General features: G+C 44.1%; 1 pseudogene; it reads right to left on the bottom strand.

Moving 5' to 3' along the window:
• Positions 1–7,175: 7,175 nt before the first annotated feature.
• Positions 7,176–7,835, bottom strand: LOC149142547 (25S ribosomal RNA; annotated as a pseudogene; the record flags this gene model as incomplete).
• Between the last annotated feature and the right edge of the window lie 392 nt (positions 7,836–8,227).

The following is an 8,227-nucleotide window of genomic DNA, read 5'->3' as shown; positions in this document are numbered from 1 at the left end:
GAAACAAATCTAGGACAAGTTAGAATAAATGTAAATGATAGCAGGAGTTCAAAGAAATCAATCAAACAACACTGACATAAGCGAATACACAAAAAGTGACAGAAATGCTGAAAAAGGCAAGTTAAGGCCACTTACCTGTGAATAGCTAAGTCGGATGTGTCAAAGAGTCCTGGATGTCCTGTGGGATGTCAGAACTCCAAGTTTGATGTGAATGAATGAGCTATGATGTGTTGAATAAATAAGTTTGGTCTCATGATGCGCATGCCACAAATCTAGGAAAAAGTGACACTTGGAGGGAAACTTCTAAGACAACTTTGTATGTAAGTCCCGGTTGCTAAAAATAACTCCTTAAATCATGGGATGCCTCTTGCATGTTGTCTCTTGCTATTCTAGGAAGATCAATTCATGCATGCATGGAAGTCATGTTTCCTCGGTCACAGGTGGAATTGGTCAACCAAACTGTTCACGCATGGGAGTGCTCAACTTCATGGGAAAAATCCGCATTCCTAACTGTGGGCTGGGATGACTACATGAGGGGATTACACAATTTCTGGGCAGAGCAACTGACTGTTGCCCAGATTTGTGCAAATCCTAGGCTAAACAACCTATTGTTCAGAAGAATTATGCAAATCCTTCTGGGAGGGTTGGCTGGCAGGATTGCGCAATCTTGGAGCCCAGTAGGCTGTCAGAGAGGATTGTGCAATTCCTGGAGGGAAGGCTATTTTCCCTCTAGGAATGAACAATTTTCAAGGGGAAGCTAATAAGCCTATAGCTGGACCGAGTTCGGAGAAGCAGCCTCTGAGGGGAATGGATCAAGAGGCTTCCTTTATGAAAGGAAAACGCTGAAGCTTGAGTACTTGAGGAAGCAAGACAAAGTGTTGTCTAAGGTTGGCAGGAAGGCTCCAAAACAGGCTAAGGAAAAAATTTGGAGGGTGGTTGTAGTCGCTACAACACTTGGCGACACACTGGTAGAACTCCAGCTCTCTCCATAGACCTTGTGCATGAAAAGCAAGTCTAACACCTTCAGAAATATTGTTCAGTTCTTAGCTCATCTTGGTTTCACACTAACTTGATTGTAAGATGTAGCATCTGCCAAGCCCTTGGTCAACTAACACACATTCCAATCCAAGGAAACACATTCGTTTCGATTGGGGTTGAGGGGTATATAAGTGCACAAGTAGTATATTCATAAGAGTCTTAGTTTCATCTCTGGTGTTTCTCCACTGCCAGCAGGCTTGGACAGTACCCCGGTGGAGTCACATAGGAACCCAATCATGGATCCACTGCCAGTGAGCTTGGTCAATACCCTGGTGGAGTTACTTGCATCACCTCCCTACGCAGGAATTTACATTTTTCATTTTGATTGTGCATAGCACTGTTGGGTAGCGGATCCCCCACGTAACGGTTTTGGGGTTTAAAGTCCACAATTTAGGGTAACGATATTGGAAAAGTTCTGTGAAGTGCATGGAGTGCGAACTGTAATGGGTCATGTCAAAGGGTTGTTAGCCCAACAATAATGTAAAATAATAGGAAGTGAGTTGGCTTGCCCATGGTCCGCAGACCATGGGAAAGTATAAATAGATTGAGGCTCTAAGGGTAGAAGGTAGTTTTGATTAAGATCTGAAGTGTATGGGTTTGTAAAAGCAAGAGTGCTCTGAGTCTGTAAGTCCAAGTCATGGTTGGTAGTAGTTAGAGGAGGCTCTGCAACTGTGTGTGCAGAGGCATAGTAGAGTTCACAACTGTGTGTACAGACCCCTGCAGCTGAGTGTGTAGGGTGGAACTAATTGTACTGAACCGAAGATTAATAAAGATAAGCGTTTCTAGATTATTCTGCATTTGGTCGCAAATCTATATGTTTATGCTTATGTTCTGATTTTATGCATATCTGTAAGATTTATGGTTGTGTGCACTGGTTATAACTATTGAATGTGTGATTGAATACCTTAAGAATTAGATCAGATCTATAATAACCACAATCATAATAAGAATCTAAGAGGTGCCTCGTCGCTGAGCTACGTGAAGGCTAGAAAGCTGTGTAGAGTAACGCGAGTGTGCAGGTTGGTTCCTGACCCCTCGAGACCTCATCAAGACATCCCTAGGGTGTAGAAACCTACTTCCAACACCCTCCCATACTACCTCGGGTGAGACTTCAGTCTGTTCTCTGCGGATTGTTGCTGAAAGGGCTGGTAGTGCGGGATTTGTTTGGCTAAAACACTTCCAAACCTGGGTCAGGCCCCATCAAGCCAACAAATGGTTCCGTTGCCGGGACTGGGATTTGCCTAAGGGATGTCTGATGTTAGAACGTTGGAACCCTATGAAGAAAGAGATCGAAGATTGGTTGGATCAAAAGCTTCATGAGTTCGTGATACAGGAAAACAAAACTCTGCAGATATTTGAGAAGAGGTGGCTGGATCGCTACATATACACCAAAATCCATGAGATCTTCTTTGCATCCTTCTCGTTAGAACTGTATGAGTGGATCACGAGGCTAGCCGATAGTCAGGGAAGGTGAAAGCTCGATTAACCATTAGTGTGGACCCCACAGTTGGTGTGCCAGATAGAGGCATCGTAACATAAAATCACACGGGTGGTAGATCATTGGCTAGATCAGATAATAGGAGGGTTTATCATTGAGTTTGTGATAGACACAACCGTGAGCTACAATGAAGCTGATTGGCATTTTCTCAAGGGACCGTGAGGTAAGTACATCAAATTGTTGAATACCTAGATCAAAATGATGTTATGTGAAAAATGGGTTATGCAAATCCATTGATGTCTGGGATAACACGGAGCGGAAGAGGTTACTGAGGGATTGAAGGATTAGAGAATAGTCCCTTGATTTCACTTTCGCGAGAAAGCGAGGAGGAGCTCGCTGGGTTCTATCCAAGAAGTGCAGTCCGGTTGATAAATTAGTGCATTCCACAGCTACCACCTCCATCCATGCCATCACCCACTTCACCTACATCGACCCCATCTTCAACCACCCCACCTCCACTACCTCCAAGGGTTGGAATGGCAAGTGCGATCAAGTTACCCATATTTAAAGGCATAGGAAATGAGGAACCAGATCAGTTCTGGTTTGTGGTAAAGGCAGTATGGGAAGCCCAAGGTGTTACAGATGATAACATTAAAAAGGCTACTTTACTGAGTGCACTGCAGGATCACGCGTTGACGTGGTATATCAAGCACTCTAGTGATCATCCAAATTCTGAAATAACAGAGATCCAGGATGCATTGAACAAAGAATTTAGAGAGCAGAAATCAGAGACATAGTCGATCATTGGATTCAAGGAGATCGCGATGCTCCCAAGTGAAACCCCCTGGGATCTAGATCAGAGATTGAAAAGCATGATCCGTGAATCTAACATCACGTTGACAGATGTGCAGAACTGTGCATGGTTTGTGGCATCTTTGACACCACATTTGAGGACAACGTTATAACAACAGAAGATTTCAACGCAGGCAGAAGCATTGGAAATAGAGATGAGGTTGCATGAAACTTTGATACAAGATCCTGGGTTGGAAGTCCAACAGATCCATGTGAAAGTACAAAACCTATGCTTGGAGATACAGAGTTTGAAACAGGATCGGGCACCCTGGCCAGAAGTGCGAGAAGAGGTGTGGTGCATAAAATGTACAAGCTAGGGCCACGATAACGATCATTTTCTGGTATTATTGAACTATTTGGCAAGGGGTCCAATGCCCTTGAGACCAGAGGTGCAGGCAGGACCAAGTGCGGTGCCCGCGCTCTGGTGCACAATCTGTCAGGTGGGAGGAAAGCACATGACCAACAACTATCACCTATTACAAAAGTTTACACAAACCCCCCAGTAGCTATTTTTCAATTTTTGTAGATCGGTGGGCCATGATGAACGAGATTGTCGGAGTTATGAATTGTTGATGGATCAAACACTTGCCTACAGGATGCAAACTGAGGCGCGAGGTCAAGATCCAACCATAGCAATAGCGTGTGGTATGTTCCACTGGTGAGGACAAGGATGAGGAGAAACAAGACCTGGACGAGACCATGGACAGTTAATCTGCTACAATTTTGGAGGACCTAGACACTACATGCATGACTGTACCAACCCAACTAGGATATCGTGTTCATATTGTGAGTAGTTCGATCACAAAATGATAGATTTTCCCACATCGATAGCACAAAAACGCGAGAAAAGGGTAGCACAACTTATGCCAATGCAGAAAGTCCAAATGATGAGGTTCGAACTGCATAAGGAAGACTCCAATGTGAACATGATGCTCAGAAGTGGCACAACCACAGGGAAAGATAAAGGGAAACAACCTGAAGAAAATACATGGGTTCGTAAGGCTCCTACAAAGAAACTTGAGTTCGACTTGGAACATGTAAAGGAGACATTTATGGAAGCTAAGAAGAGCTTCATGGAGGTCTCTACTTCAGGTAGTAAGGATCAACCTGAGCCGGAAATGGATCCCTCTATGTTAACTACCTTTTTAGAGACATGCATAACACTGCTACATGAAAATAAGGTAGTTAAGGGATTACAAGAGCTAATAACCAGGTGTGCAGGGTCAGGGGAACTACACATGGTCCACAAACTCAGAAGGCATGGTTTCCACTCCAGGCAGGAAATGCGATTGACAGCACAGATTGGTGACTTTGAAATGGATCAGGTCATCCTGGACTTGGGTTCAGATGTGAATGTACTACCTAAACAGACATGGGAACACATGGGTAGGCCCGCATTACAGTGGTCTCCTATTCAATTATGGATGGTGAACCAAGAAAAGATCTTGCCCATGGGGAGATTGCAAGGAGTAACAGTGGATATAGAAGGTGCAACCACACAAATGGATTTGAGGTAATAGAAATAGTGGATGACAGCAACCCTTACGCCACGTTGCTAGGAATAGACTGGGCCATAGATATGAATGGAGTCATCAACTTAAAGAAGCAGAAGATGATATTTGAGAAAAAGTCCATACGTGTAGTTATTCCACTAGATCCAACCGAAGGAGCACACTACACATAACTCGTATGCGATGATGGAAGTGATGATGAATTGGATTATATCTACAAAATAACTGTGCAAGATCAAGATTGGGTAAATCTGACCACGAAGGGGCGAATATCATGGGAGCGCATAGATTCCTACACCTCGGATTCAGATGAAGAAGACGAATGCTGGAATAATCAGTTGAATGAAGTAACAACATTAAATTTCAACATGATGACTAGGTTGCTATGTTACATAACAGCCCAGGATCGAGACCTACCAACATATGATGGGTTGACAACGGTGGATGAATTCTTGAACAAATTTGAGAGTGCAGTACCAGAGCACCAGAGGTTCGATGCATTAAAGTGGGCGCTACGTGTGACGCCTATGCAGTGGTGGGGAACACATGAAGGAACCTTTGAAAATTGGCGTGACTGCAGAGGGATGATGCAGATAAGGTTTGGGAAGCTGGAACTACGAATAACCGAGAAATACGATGGATGTGATGACCCACGCATGCTCCTCTCAAAATGGACCAAAGCCTATGGAAAAGAACTCTAGCTAGAGTGGGTACACTTATTTTATCATACCCTAGATGACATCCCAAGCAACTGGTATACTGAGATAGAACTCTGACATGGTACAGGCGAATGGGATATCTTGCATGAAGGATTTTTATTAACGTTCTTATTTGAGGACCAATGGATGGATACTGTTGACGATGCGCTATAGGTTGTGAAGGCCACCATTTTCAAAATACCATAGGAACTGGAAGAAATAGTGCAACCAGTATGGTCACATCATTTAAGCCAAGCCCTAAAATGTTACAATGTGCAAGTAGAGGATGGTGATGATGACCCCAGAAACACCAATATTCGGAAACTGAGGGGAGCCGTGAGGTTCACGGACCATCGATCGAGCACCTCGACATCACCGCACCACTGAAAATGAAACAAGTGAACATTGGTACAGATGTGGAACCGATGTATGTAATGCTTGGGGACTATTGGGACAATGCCACGGTGAATAAGCTCGTCGAGCTACTTTGCGAATATCAAGACTTATTCCTGACCAAAATAACTGAGTTAAAAGGGTCCTTGGCGACCTAGGGATGATGAACATAACTCTAAAACCGGCTGCAAGGCCAGTTAAGTAGCGTCCTTACTGGTTGAATCTAAAGTATAAGGAAAAGGTCCGCGAAGAATTGGACAAAATGCTTGCAGCAGGAATTATTGAACTTGTGGAAGAATCTGACTCGGTGACTCCTATGATAGTGCATGAGGAAAAATAGAAGGGCGAAATTCAAATCTGCGTGGACCTCCAAAAACTAAATGATGCTTGTGTTCATGACCCATTCCCAACGTTGTTTATAGATGAAGTTCTGGAGAACGTTGGTGGAAAGGAAGCGTACTCATTTACAGATGGGTTCTCAAGGTACCATCATATCAAGATCGCGCTAGAAGATAGAAGCAATACCACCTTCATGACTGAATGGGGATGTTTTCAGCACACTATTATGCCCTTTAGGTTAAAGAACACCCCAACAATATTTTCATGCGTAGTGCTAGCCGCGTTCAAGGAATTCATCCATAAGTTTTTGGAAGCTTATTTTGACGATTGGACTGTATTTGGGCTAGTCAAGAAACATATCACAAGCTTACGGTTGATGTTGGATACTTGCCGATGACACCAGATTGCATTGAATCTTAAGAAGTGCACTTTCCTCATCCCCTTTGGAAATTTTCTTGGCCATATGGTTTGCAGAGAATGCCTGATGGTGGATATCGTGAAGATTGTTGTCATACTCAATCTGGAGGTGCCGTGAAGTGTCAAACAACTGCGTGCCACATTGGGACACACTGGGTATTACTGAAAGTTTATTAAGAGCTACACACAAATCACAACACCATGGAACAGTTGTTGGAAAAGGATGCTACATATTGTTGGAATGAGGAATGTAAGAAGAGTCTGGAGGTTCTCAACGAAAAAATGGCATCCACTCCCATTTTGGTCTTTCCAAAATGGGACATCGAATTTCATGTACATGTTGTTGCGTCATGTATCATGTTGGGGGTTGTACTTACGTAGGAAGGTGCAGAAGGTCTCAATCATCCGATCACGTTTGCAAGTCGGCAGCTATGCAAAGATGAAAAGAACTATTCTACTACTAAGCATGAGGGACTAGCGATGTTATAAGCACTCTAGAAATACCGCCACTATCTCTAGGTGGGCACTTTAAGATGTATACTCATCGGAGCCAGGCAATTGCTCCGACGGTCGAGTATAGGTTGCGCGCTTCAGCGCCATCCATTTTCGCGGCTAGTTGATTTGGCAAGTGAGTTGTTACACACTCCTTAGCGGATTTTGACTTCCATGACCACTGTCCTGCTGTCTTAATCAACCAACACCCTTTGTGGGATCTAGGTTAGCGTGCAATTCGGCACCGTAACTCGACTTTTGGTTCATCCCACATCACCAGTTCTGCTTACCAAAAATGGCCCACTTGGAGCTCTCGATTCCATGGCACGGCTCAATGGAGCAGCCGCACCCTCTTACCTATTTAAATTTTGAGAATAGGTCGAGGGCGTTACGCCCCCGATGCCTCTAATCATTTGCTTTACCCTGATAAAACTCGCGCATGAGCTCCAGCTATCCTGAGGGAAACTTCGGAGGAAACCAGCTACTAGATGGTTCGATTAGTCTTTCGCCCCTATACCCAAGTCAGACGAACGATTTGCACGTCAATACGCTATGAGCCTCCACCAAAGTTTCCTCTGGCTTCGCCCTGCTCAGGCATAGTTCACCATATTTCGGGTCCCAACAGGTGTGCATACTTAGTGAATAAGTCGGTGTTGGGGGGGAATGTTTGTAGATGGTTGTTATTGTTCCAAGAATATGACTTCGAGGTCATCATGAAGCCAAGACGCCTAAATGCAGGTCCAAATCATCTCTCACGAATTGAGAATGGTGAGGAGCCAACAAATTTGGAGGAAGGACTACTCGATGCACAACTCTATGCAGTGCGTGTCACGAATGGCCACTTCGAGGATATAATCCACTTCTTAACCACAGGGATTGTGCTGTAGGGATATTCAGTTCAGCAGAGGAAAGAACTGGTGATACGCGCGGTGGATTTTACTGTTATCATAGGGCACCTCTACAAAATGGGAAACGATGAAATATTACGAAGATATGTACCTGAATTTGAGCGAGGACAGATCCTTGCAGAAGCACATGGGGAGGCTGCA

The sequence above is a fragment of the Pinus tabuliformis genome, chromosome X (genome assembly GCF_031772625.1).
Source record: "Pinus tabuliformis cultivar Carrire ecotype Pingquan chromosome X, CPIR1, whole genome shotgun sequence".
Lineage (NCBI taxonomy): Eukaryota > Viridiplantae > Streptophyta > Pinopsida > Pinales > Pinaceae > Pinus > Pinus tabuliformis.
This window is presented reverse-complemented; position numbering and strand designations above follow the sequence as displayed.